General features: G+C 45.3%; 1 protein-coding gene across 2 annotated transcripts in view; it reads left to right on the top strand.

Annotated features, from left to right (window-relative positions):
- Window positions 1-10,899: 10,899 nt before the first annotated feature.
- LOC137562807 (adhesion G protein-coupled receptor E2-like) overlaps window positions 10,900-13,052 on the top strand; it is a 146,602-nt gene continuing 144,449 nt past the window's right edge. For both annotated transcript variants that reach the window (XM_068274515.1, XM_068274513.1), the window contains exon 1: window positions 10,900-11,058. The gene's annotated coding sequence lies outside the window, so the exon portion shown is untranslated. The remainder of the gene's footprint in view (window positions 11,059-13,052) is intronic.

Genomic DNA, 13,052 nt, shown 5'->3' with positions numbered 1-13,052 from the left:
GTTTTTATACTTACCTTTCCCTCCAGACTAACACAATATTGTTAATACTCACCATGTGGCTCCTGAGGAAGAGGTTGGCTTCTCTGAACACCAGTGTGTCCACTCTGAAGAACACTCGGTAAGGTTCTCAATCTTCAAGGTTAACACAGTCTGGTCGCTGACGCGGTGTTGCTGTGATGCTGTGTGGAGGTAACAGCACGCAGAGTGTCAAAAATATCAGACACTAAATTACTTTTGCCTAGTGATGGTGGGCTATAACAGTGACGCAGCCACACACTATATCAGGCTTTCTCAACCAGGGTTCCCTGGAACTCCAGGGTTCCTTGAGTACTCTGCAGGGGTTCCTTGGCACTTTCCCCCATCGTGGGGGAAGTATAATAGAGCACATTATAATAGGGGATAATGGAAAAAGAAGCACTAACTTGGGGGTCATAATAATAATGAGCACATTAATAAAAAGCACTAGGATAAGGAGACAATATAATGAGGGGCAGTGTAATAGGGGGTAGGGAAATAAAGAGTTTCACCTACTTTTAAAGACTTTGCCTCCTGCAAAATAAATGCAGGGGTTCCTCGAGATCAAAAAATTGTTTGCAGGGTTCCTTGAGATCCAAAAGTTATTTGCAGGGTTCCTCCAGGGCACAAAGGTTGGGAAAGGCTGCACTACACTGTATATGGGGGTGTTGGGTTGCTACAACACACCACGCAAAAGCAACAACAAATTATAAGTACAGCAGGGCCAATGTTATTGTCAGTCCTTAAAAGTACTTTTGTGGTTAGGAAGAGTCCTCAAAAGGACTATTTGTGTGTGTGTGTGTGATTGTGTGTGGGGAAGAGGGGGGGGGGGTCCCTAGCTTGTGAACTCACTGCAAGTAGCAGAGAACCTAGGTAGCAGCTGCATAACACAATATTCACAGAAGTCACCAAAACGGCCTATCTCTCACTGTCCCTCTATAGTGGCTTGAGTGGTGATCATGTCTTATTGGCTGTCCTATCCCACATGACTTCAGGGAGAAGGATAAAAAATGGCACTATGGGAAACAATAAGGTGGGCGCGAATGGCCTGCATTGTTTGCGCTACTTGTGAGCTGGCGAGTAGTGCATGTCCGCCAGGAACCATATGCCAGCAAACGTGTTCTGCCATCTGTACCAGACATTGATCAGTGGACCAGGGCATTATGGAACAGCTCTCCAAGCCTGTTGAATTTTTCTTGAATATCCATGTCATTTGGTTTGGTCCAAACTAAGTGACTATTGATGACAATTTGAATTTAACCTGGATGGAAACCGCAATGCTACTTTGGAGATGCCCAAAAAAATCCATTCCAAAATAGCAGAACCTGGATGGGTGGTCTAGCTCTGCAAGGTGAGAGTGCTCACTAGTGTTGGTGTTTGAATTCATGTTATGAACACCCGAATTCTCCCAAACAGTGGGAGCACCTTATCAGTGCTAAACAAGCGGACAGGGTCAGTGGGAACTCACTTACTTGCACTTCATTTGATGCTTCCACTGATGATTCTGGAGGAGTACAGGGTTTTGCAGGTGGTTCTAGTTATGCTCTTGCACATCACTCAAATAGCCTAACTTGGATTATACAGGCAACACAATGCATGATACAAAAGAAATGTAGATGTTGCTTGTATAATGCAAGTTACTCTATTTGCATAACTCACGCTACGTAGATTGCATAAAACGTATTAAAAATTATGTGCGCTCTCTGCGCATGTAAATGTTACCAATATTTTTGTCGCAAACATTTGCGGTATTTCTGCTTTGTACTCATCAGAAAATAATTCTCCCTTTATTGCTCAGCTTACTGACGTTCAAAGCCTTGGCCCAAGCATTTATCCTTGGCTGCACCTGGGGAATTGGCTATTTTCAGTTTGGACCAATTTCTGTGGTTATATCGTACATCTTCACCATCTGTAACAGCCTCCAAGGGGTGTACATCTTCCTGGTGCATTGTGTGCTCAACCAGCAGGTGACAAGATTGTATTCTCTGTGGCATGTTTATTTTGTATCAAATGTATGAAATGGAGTTGAAAAAATGTGTTTGCAAAACTTTCGGGAAAAATGATAACTTTAATGGATATAATGCACACAAAGTAATTCATAACGGTTTTCTCTTGAATTAAATCACCTTTCTTAATTTTCACCTTAAAAGAGGACCTGAACTCAGAACTTCCTTTCTGCTCTAAAAAACAAGCAACAGCATAATAACCTTTAACCCTTTAGCAGCCAATTTAATTAAAGGGTTGCAAGAGCTCCAGGCCAATGTATTTTAGCACTTTTCTGTATTTACAGTGGGATGTGAAAGTTTGGGCAACCTTGTTAATCATCATGATTTTCCTGTATAAATCATTGGTTGTTACGATAAAAAAATGGAAGTTAAATATATCATATAGTAGACACACAGTGATATTTGAGAAGTGAAATGAAGTTTATTGGATTTACAGAAAGTGCAATAATTGTTTAAACAAAATTAGGCAGGTGCATATAGTTGGGCACCACAAAAAAGAAATGAAATCAATATTTAGTATATCCTCCTTTTGCAGAAATTACAGCCTCTCTAAACGCTTCCTGTAGGTTCCAATGAGAGTCTGGATTCTGGTTGAGGGTATTTTGGACCATTCCTCTTTACCAGGGCCGGATTTCTACTTTTTACCACCCAAGGCCCACTTTCACCAGCCGCCCCCTGATCAACAGCATCTCAACAAACCCCACCCCCCAACTTACACACACTTTTCCCTCAAGACTATGGCCTTAGAGTGAACTTGAAGCAAAATAAAAAATTAGATACTTACCATAGTAGATCCTCCTGGGGCCCATTGTTCCAGTGTTGGGACCCTCTGATCATATTCAGACCCCACCACTGCTTGGGGCCTTCTTCTTCCTCAAGGCTGCGCTTCCCTCTGTGTACAAGCCCTATTGTACTGATCATGCTCGAGTATGGTCAGTACATGCCCAGTAGCACAAAGCCACTTTGTGCTACTAGGCATATACTTGCATATACACAGTACGGTAGTGCTTTTACACTCTCAGTATAGGTAATCAGATGACCCTCCTCCCACCCATGCATTAGGGAGACGTGAGGACCAGAACTGGGGCCACAGTATGAGTTAAAGGACCAGGATGGAATGGGGGGGGGCATACTTGAGAAGGTTGTGTGAATGGAACTGTGCATGCGCACTCAGAGTGCCAAACTTACAAAGCCGCCAGTGGGAGAATGGAGGGGCTCAGAGAATGCTGTGGAACCTCACGGACTACAGGGGGCTGGAAGAAGCCCCAGGTAAGTAAAAATGCAAAGTTTTAAACAAAGCTCAGGTGTGCTTTAAAGAATAAAAAAAAAACATCACCACACAACTCCAGAAAATGTGAACGAAACAAAAACAAAACAGGATTTACACATACTTGGGCTTCTTCCCGCGGCAGGGGTGGGATACTGCTCCTGGCCCCTCAGTTACTTTAGACTCCTCTCCATCTGCAATAGCCACACTTAAACGAGAACCTAAGGTGGGTTCTAAGAATCCTAATAGCACACAGAGGCTAGGTCTTCATATAATGCCCAGCCTTTGTTGCTATACAGCGTCCCCCACAGGCCCCCCCTGCTCTCTGCTGTCCCCATAAATCAAAGCCGTGCTAGCGACACACAGCATGTCGATAGCCGGCTGTTTACCTCTGGATGTGTCAGTCTCGCTGCTCCCCCGCCTCCTCTATATCTCCGCTCCCCGCCTGCATCCCTTCCCTCCAATCAGCGGGGAGGGAAGGGACGCAGGCACAGAGTGGCGACATAGAGGAGGCGGGGAAGCAGCGAGACTGACACATCAAGAGGTTAACAGCCAGCTAGCGAATTCTCTAGCACAGAGTTTGATTTATGGGGACAGCAGAGCGCAGGGGGGGGGGGGGGGGCTGTGGGGGATGCTGTATAGCAACGGAGGCTGGGCATTATATGCAGACCCAGCCTCTGTGTGCTGTTAGGATTCTTAGAACCCACCTTGGGTTCTCTTTAAAAAGCTGCAACTGACCTCAGCTATGGTGCATGATGCTTTGAAGCAGCAAGGCGGCCGTGGCCCAGATCATTCTGCACATGCGTAGTTTGAAAATAATCCAGATCGCACATGCACAGAACCTTACTGGCCATCGCTGCTGTGCACAGCCACTGGGAAGCATAATCGAGGAGGCGCTGTGCACACAGGACTTTTCATGTGCCATAGCTATAACTGTGCCCATTTGTAGCTTTTTAAGAGGGGTGACAGCTATGACAAAGAGGTCTTCTAAGGAAATGAGGGGCAAGAACACTTTGGGGGGGCTGCGGGCTGGAAAAAACTCCAGAAATGTGTACATCCACTTTAAGCAGTACCTTAATCAACTTAATGTCCTGGGTCCCTTCCTCCACTCAATCACCCCATGCTGTCTCTTTCCCTCACAGGATGTCACACCAGGACCGGGCAGCTGTACAATTCCTACGCACAGTAGCCATGTGGAAAACAGGGGGAGGAGATGAGCTTCCTTTCACTTTCCTGTCTGCTGAACACAGAGCAGAACTCCCGGAGGAAGCGGGGGCGGGGCAGCCTTACCATCTGATGTCTAGGAGAATGACAGCGAGCAGGGCTGCAGCGATATAGCCCCTGCTCCTGTCACACTCAAGTTAGTAAAGCTGCCCGCTCTTTTCCTGTCATTAGCCGCTGCTGCACACATAAACATGCATTTGTGTGCAGAGCAAAGCAGGGGGCGGCTGCTAACAAACATGGCACTTACTGTGGGAATAGTGTCAGTGGCTGTGGCGAGCCTGGTTGGCAGATTGACTGCTCGTTTGTCAACCCGCCCCTTTCCTTGGCTCCGCCCTAGGCACGTGCCTTCCAGGCCTTTCCACAAATCCGGCCCTGCTCTTTACAAAACATCTCTAGTTCATTCAGGTTTGATGGCTTCTGAGCATGGACAGCTCTCTCTTTAACTCACACCAAAGCTTTTCAATTATATTCAGGTCTGAGGACTGAGATGGCCATTCCAGAACGTTGTCATTTTATTGATCCAAAACCTTTAGAACTAATTATTGGAACTCAAATTGGCTTCGTAAGCTCAGTGACCCCTGACCTACATACACAGGTAAATGCAATTATGAGAAAGAGTACTTAAGGGGTCAATTGTAAGTTTCCCTCCTCTTTTAATTTTATCTGAAGAGTAGCAACATGGGGGTCTTCAAACACCTCTCAAATGACCTGAAGACAAAGATTGTTCACCATCATGGTTTAGGGAAAGGATACAGAAAGCTGACTCAGAGATTTCAGCTGTCTGTTTCCACAGTTAGGAACATATTGAGGAAGACCACAGGCTCAGTTCAAGTTATGCTGCGTACACACTTGTGATAATGATCGTTTGTAACACCTAATTAACGATCGCTCGTCCGACAATTGCGTAAAATTCTTTCCGTCGCGATCAGAAGCGATCGTTAAGGTGAGCGAGAAAAGTGCAATCATTGCACGAGCGGATTTTCCAAAACGTTGGATCGTATAAACTTCATACTGGTTGAACTACTTTATACTGGTTGAACTTGATGGACGTATGTCTTTTATCAACCAAAATAACTATGTAACTATGTAACTATGTATCATGTGATCATCTCTGTAAAAGAAAGGTGTGTACAGCAATTGCGCGAGAACGATCGTTACTGAAAGCAGTGCGCAACTGCGCATATAGATATAACCTATGTATTTCCTGTGGTGTGTTTCGTAACAATTGTTCTTTGAAAATGTTAAATAAAATACACAATCAATCCTGAATATAAATGTTTTTTACCACATTATTTGTTAAACAGCATGCAATCCACTTACATAGGTGTGTATGTATATATATATATATGTTTTTGTGTTTTGTTACTTTTGTAAAATGTACACACTTTTCTTTTGATCCGCTTTGTTGCATAACGATTGTTTTTTAACGGCCAAAGATCGGCACTGTGTGTACGTTCGTCATGCGATGATCGCTAGCACGTCATATCCATGTGCGCACCTATTCTTTAGTGATCGTTTGTTTCAGCGATAACAATCGCTTCACTACGTTGTCTGTTACTTAATTTGCATTTATTCCTTTCCTCGTGCAACTATCGTTTGTCGCAGAACTATCGTTCGTAGTAAACGATCATTATCGCAGGTGTGTACGTAGCATTAAGGCTCAAAGTGGCAGACCAAGAAAAATCTTGAATAAATAGAATTGACTTAAGGTGGCCACACATGATACAATATACTGGTAGGTGAACAGAGGCGCCAGTAGAATAAAAGTACATAACATTTTTTAAAAAATTGCTGGGAGGAAGTGGTGGACTTGCCTCCGTTAAAGCAGACACCAAGGACTGTGATTAAATAAATAAATACACATTTATTGAAGATACCCCAAGGATGCAACGCGTTTCGCGGACACAGCCCACTTCTTCAGGCAATAAACAGGGGATAAACTGATAAAATGTACGCAATGCGTCCCGCCGACCTCCGACGTCGGCAAGCTGCCAGTGGGGGACTGGAGCAGCAGTTAGTGACTACGAGGGCACAGGATGGCTGCATGGGGCTGGTAGAAGCCCCAGGTAAGTGAAACTCATTTTTTTTATTTTGCTTGAACCTTCCCTTTAATGGTGAGAACAGTCAATCAACCCACAGACCAGCACCAAAGACCTACAACATCATCTTGCTGCAGATGGAGTCACTGTGCATCGTTCAACCATTCGGCACACTTTACATAAGGAGATGCTGTGCAAGAGTGATGCAGAGGAAGCCTTTTCTCCACCCACAGCACAAACAGAGCCGCTTGAGGTATGGTAAAGCACATTTGGACAAGCCAGCTTCATGTTGGAGCGAGGTGCTGTGGACTGATGAAACTAAAATCGAGTTATTTGGGCATAACAAGGGGCTTTATGCATGGAGGAAAAAGAACATAAAAAACAAAAAAAAAGCACTTGCTATTTTCAGTAAAATATGGTGGTGGTTTCATCATGCCGTGGGGCTGTGTGGCCAGTGCTGGGACTGGGAATCTTGTCAAAGTTGAGGGACACATGGATTCCACTCAGTATCAGCAGATTCTGGAGACCAATGTCTAGGAGTCAGTGACAAAGCTGATGCTGCTCCAGGGCTGGATCTTTCAATATGACAACAACCCTAAGCACTGCTCAAAAACCTCTAAGACATTTATGCAGAGGAACAAGTACAAGGTTCTGGAATGGCCATCTCAGTCCCCAGACCTGAATATAATTGAATATCTTCGGTGTGAGTTAAAGAGATCTGTCCATGCTCAGAAGTCATCAAACCTGTAATGATCCGCTCAGCTGGCTGCACAGGCAGACAGCTGTTTGACCATTCCTTAAGTTTGTGGGATGCAGATCTCTGGATAAGAGACCTGTCTTTGCTTTGCAAGCTTCAGACCTGCTCTGCTGAGGAATTTGCATATACTGATTATGCAAATTTCCTAGTCGCCTCCCTTGAAGGCTTGCAACATAAATACCATGTGATCCCACAGTCCTTTGCTGGTCATCATGGTTTGTTAATACACTCCTGGAGTGTCAGCCTTGCTGTTGTTTGCTAAAGATTATCTTAGAGTAATTCCTGGGGACTGCACTAGGCAATCCTTCTAGTGCAGACAGTTGCATTATCTGTTTTGCCTGTGTTGTCTCTCTGCTGCGAGTGTCCTGTCGCCAGCGGTGATTGACAGGAAATCGTTCTGTCTGTCAGGGGTGCTAACCAGAGCAGCGGTTGCTACTGGTAGTCCCATCTGTGTGTCTGTCTGGATCACACTCGCTCTGGCGGTAAGAGCAGTGGATCCTGCTAACTCTGTTTCTGTGCTTGGATCACACTTGCTCTGGCGGAAAGAGCAGTGGATCCTACTAAGCTCTGTTCCTGTACTTGGATCGCACTTGTTCTGGCGGAAAGAGCGGTGGATCCTGCTAACTCTGTTTCCCTACTTGGTTCACACTCGCTCTGGCGGAAAGAGCAGTGGTTCCTTTTGTACTCGGTCTGGGAGTGTAGGCCAGAACTGTGGTCGCTGCTGGCTGCTCTTTCTCTCTGTCTTGTCTGATACGAACGCTTGCTGTAGGCTCGGTGGGGTAACCGTTAAGCAAGCGTTCACGTTCTCTGTTTCGTGTTTGTGTGGCGTTAGTTAGTTAAGTTAGTTAGGGTGGTGTGCTTGTCTCTGTTGCGCTTAACGTGCGGAGACCTGCAGTAAACGCGTTCGCTGTTGCGAATGAGTGCGGTGTTCATGTTTAGCTAGCGTTTGTTATTTTCCTTATCTCCTCATTGTTGTTTGCTGTGCCTTTGCTACTCTCGTGCTCTGTCTTGCTCAGTCTTGTGTCACTTCTGGCAATCGCCTTTCTCGCGATTGCGTTCATACTTTGTTTCTGCTGTTGTGTGTTCGCCGTCGCGGGTTGGCGACTAGATTGGTGCACACACATTCACTCTGTTGCTGTGCTCTCTCCCTTTAAGGGCTATCTTGCCCTGCATTGCTACCCTGCGTACAATTCCTATCTGGCATCCGTGGCGGTGCAGAGGATCTGCTCCTCTGCACTCCACGGCTCCATCTGCTGGCAGGAATTCCCCTTTACAGGTGCGTTGCACCTTTTGCTGGGTTCTCTCAAATTATACGCTTGTGGAGGATTTCCGTAGTGTCCGCGCGCGTCCTGTGCGCTGACCACGGAAAGAATTCCACAATCGTTACAAAACCTAAATGAACTAGAGAGATGTTTGGTAAAGAGGAATGGTCCAAAATACCTTCAACCAGAATCCAGACTTTTATTGAACCTACAGGAAGCGTTTAGAGGTTGTAATTTCTGCAAAAGCAGGATCTACTAAATATTGATTTTATTTCCTTTTCGTGGTGCCCAAATGTATGCACCTGCCTAATTGTGTTTAAACAACTATTGCAAACTTTCTGTAAGTCCAATAAACGTAATTTCACTTCTCAAGTATCACTGTGTGTGTCTCCTATATGATATATTTAACTGACATTTTTTATCGAAACAACCAACGATTTATATAGGAAAATACTGACAATTTACAAGGTTGCCTAAACTTTTGCATCCGACTGTATTTGTTACATTTCCTTGCTAATAATTAGTACTACTGTAATTTGTATATATGGCTTCTGGTCACTAGAGGGCAATGTGAGACAGTAACAGAGGACTTCTGCTTTAAGGCTGGTTTCACAGTGGGACGTTACAGGCGCACGGTAGAGCAGCCTGTAACGCAGCCCACCGCACAGTAATGAAAAATCAATGGGGCTGTTCACAGTGCGGACGTTGCGTTACATTGTAACACTGCGTCACAAGACAACGTACTGCATGCAGTACTTTGGACGCGGCTGAGCCGTGTTAGACTGCTTGCACATGCTCAGTAATGTGGGGGAGGAGCGGAGAGCGGCCAGGCACATGGCTAATTAATATGCACTGCACGTTATGACGTGCAGTGTTTACTTCCTGGAGCAGCCACTCTGTGCGGCGATTGGCCGGCGGGACCACGTGATGCCGCATGCGCACAAGAGTGCGCATCACGGCATCACTGACGCCAGAGTGAGCTGCACAACGCGGCTCACTCTGACGTCCAGATCCAGCACCACCAGGCGTTCCGTTAGGGGGACATTATGCGACCTTAACGCCCCCTCTAACGCAACGTCCTGGTGTGAAATTAGCCTAAAGGGAACCTGAGGCGAGAGGTATATGGAAGCTGACATATTTATTTCCTTGTTAATAATGTCAGTTGCCTGGCAGCCCTGTTGATCTGGCATTAGTAGTGTCTGAGTCAAAAACCCTGAAACAAGCATATAACTAATCCAGTCAAACTTGATTCAGCTGAGTTAGAGAACCTGATCTGCTGCATGCTTGTTCAGGGTCTATGGCTAAGTATTAGAGGCAGAGGATCGGCAGGACAGCCAGGCAACTGGTATTGTTTCAAAGGTAATAAATATGGCAGCCTCCATATACCTCTCAATTTGGGTTCCCTTTAAGTTTCTATATTTTCTGCTAGCAAAGACATCAAAGCATTCCAATAATTTACAGCACAAGGAGTTCTGCCAGCTCAAGTAAAAAGCAGTGCACTATCTCAAGTAATATATTTAAAACTGCTAATGGGTTAAAAAAAATATAAGATACAAATCCTGCAATAACTCTGAAGTGTGTCTACTTCTTGCTTTCACAGAACACATCCATCCTGTGTTTATAAATTATATAATTTATAAAATGTATAAACTGCCGCCAGGAGACTGTTAGATGGTGAAACCGCCGTCTATAAACATTGTACAGCACAGCGATCTACAGCAGCGCTGTACTGGGGACAGCCGTGTGACACCACTGTCCCTCTGGGACACCAGAGAGCGATCGGCTCTCATAGGCTGAAGCCTAGGACAGCCGATCACCATGATTGGCTGGCTGGGGGAGGGAGTTTAAAAAAAAAAAAGTAGTAAAATTTATTAGAAAAATAATAACATAAATATTTATTTTAAAAAAATTAAACATTTTGGTAGCGATCAGCCCCCCACCAACAGAGAGCTCTGTTGGTGGGGAGAAAAGGGGGATCACTTGTGTGCTGAGTTGTGCGGCCCTGCAGCGAGGCCTTAAAGCTGCAGTGGCCAATTTACAGAAAAATGGCCTGGTCTTTAGACGCGTATCTACAGGGGTGCACACAGGGCACCTGCTATAGACAGACATTGTCACCCACCTGGGGGGGGGGGGGGTGGCGCGCAGTTACTATATACACTGCCCGGTGTCCAGTGCAGCCCGTACAGTAGGAGGAGAGGAGTGTGTATAGCGGGCTCAGCATCCCTTCTCCTCATCGTCGCCACGGTAACGTCCCTCGCATCCCCCTCCTCCTGATTGGCCGCATGGACCTGCTGGGGCTGATCGGTGTGGGCGGTAGTGGAGAGGAGGAACAACAGCGTGTACAGTATGTAGGCTGAGCCCGCCCCAGTGACACACACAAACAAACAGTGTGTGAGTGGGTGACTGCAAGCACTGTGCTGAGGGGGCAGAGCCGAGGCAGGCAGGCAAGAGAGAGGCAGGCACAGAACTGCAGGTTATAAATAATAAGGTAATTAGAACTGAACTGAGTACTTTTTAACCTCTGCCTGTTTTTAGAACTGTTAAAATAAGTATTCTGTTTTGCTGTGCAGACTTAGGAGCCCCTTCTGTCACCTACGGTATGTTTTGATGATCTCACATTAAAATGTATCCCTATACTGCTGTGGGAGGGGGAGGGGGGAGGCAGTTCTGTTGAATATGTTTTACAAAATAATCAATATAAAATATGAAACACTGTTACATGCGGTTTTGTTATGATCAGGGCGGTTTTGTTTGCTTGGTTTTGCTTCAAGTAATGCACATGACATAACTCATTATTTATTATAAAATGTGTTCTGCAGCAGCAACTGGCCACTGCCGACCATCCCACATTTGATTTCAGTTTCAATTTCTATTTTCATGCTACAGCAGGCCCCTGCTTTCCCGCATTTTAATTCTGTTCTGTAGCAGGCCACTGCTTTCCCATATAAGTTCTTCTGGCCTGGGATTTTCCCAGCAGAATATATATTAGGTGGGAAAGCTGTGGCCTGCTGTAGAATGGATGGATATTTGTAAGAACTACTGAAATGTGGGAAAGCAGGTAGGGATGCTCATTCGGATTCCACGAAAATGCAATTTCCGAAATTCCGATCAGAATTTGCATTTCCGCATCGGAATGCGGAAATCGGTAATGCAAGTGCGTTAGGCGGATTTCCGCTGGAAATCGCGGAAATTCCGCCCGACTTTAACATCGATTTTCTCAAAAACTGTAAGGTCTTTTTGGAAACTTTTTTTTGCATCTTGTTTAGAAAATTCTGCTTAATAAACCCTGAAAATTTGGTGTTTCTAGGACTTACGGGGGCTTTGCTATTAACCGCTAAAGTCGGCGGATTTTTACTGTGATGTAAAATGCAGAAAATCCGCATCTGCCTATTTTCTGCATTTACATTACAGTAAAAATCCGCCGAATTTAACGGTTAATAGCAAAGCCCCCGTAAGCCCTAGAAACACCAAATTTTCAGGGTTTATTAAGCAGAATCTCCTGAACAAGAAGCAAAAAAAAGTTTTCAAAAATACCTTATAGTTTTTGAGAAAATCAATGTTAAAGTCGGGCGGAATTTCCGCAATTTCCGGCGGAAATCCCGCATTGGAATGCGGAAATTGGTAGCGGAAAGCGGAATCGGTATTTGGCAATGGCGGAATGCGGATTTACCGCGGAATCGGAAATTGGCATTTCCGACCATCCCTAAAAGCAGGGGCCCGCTGTAGTATGGAACATCCCTAAAAGGGACATAGGTGGTGAGCAAGAGAATTCGAGAAAGGATCCACCATTAGCCAGACATTTTTCTGAGTTGGGCCACAGTGTTAGTCAATTGCACTGGCAGGTTTTGGAGGTGGTCCCGAGATATGAGGGTGGTGACCATGTTAGGGAACTTTTGAGGAGGGAGGCCTGGTGGATGGATAGGCTGGGGACGCAGTCGCCAGGGGGCTTAAATGAGGACTTCAGTCTCAAGTGTTTTTTTTATAGAGCTAGCTGTTCATAGGGTTAATATGCAATAGGTATTGGCCCCGCCCCCTTATGTAAGGTGTGGTCAGGTGTAATGATTCTATAAATGTGCTATTCCTATGTGAAACTTCGAGCACTTGACAAAGGGCACTTCGCCCGAAACGTTGTGCTGGAAGTGATATGCTGTGTATACTCTTGTAACACTTTAATAAATGATCATCGTTGGATAAGCATCCGCTGAGGGTCGAGTTCCTTATGGGAATTGTGTGGATTCACTGCACATTATCCCACATTTGATTTCAGTTTCAATTTCTATTTTCATGCTACAGCAGGCCCCTGCTTTCCCGCATTCCACCCTGGCGTTCTGATTAAATCGCCAGGGTGGCTGCGGGAGGGTTTTTTTTAAATAAAAAAAAAACTATTTCATGCAGCCAACTGAAAGTTGGCTGCATGAAAGCCCACTAGAGGGCGCTCCGGAGGCGATCTTCCGATCGCCTCCGGCGGCAAGAGATAACACG

This window comes from Hyperolius riggenbachi, chromosome 3 (genome assembly GCF_040937935.1).
Source record: "Hyperolius riggenbachi isolate aHypRig1 chromosome 3, aHypRig1.pri, whole genome shotgun sequence".
In the NCBI taxonomy this organism is placed as follows: domain Eukaryota; kingdom Metazoa; phylum Chordata; class Amphibia; order Anura; family Hyperoliidae; genus Hyperolius; species Hyperolius riggenbachi.
Note: the sequence above shows the minus strand (reverse complement) of the source record. Positions and strands in the feature narration are given on the sequence as shown.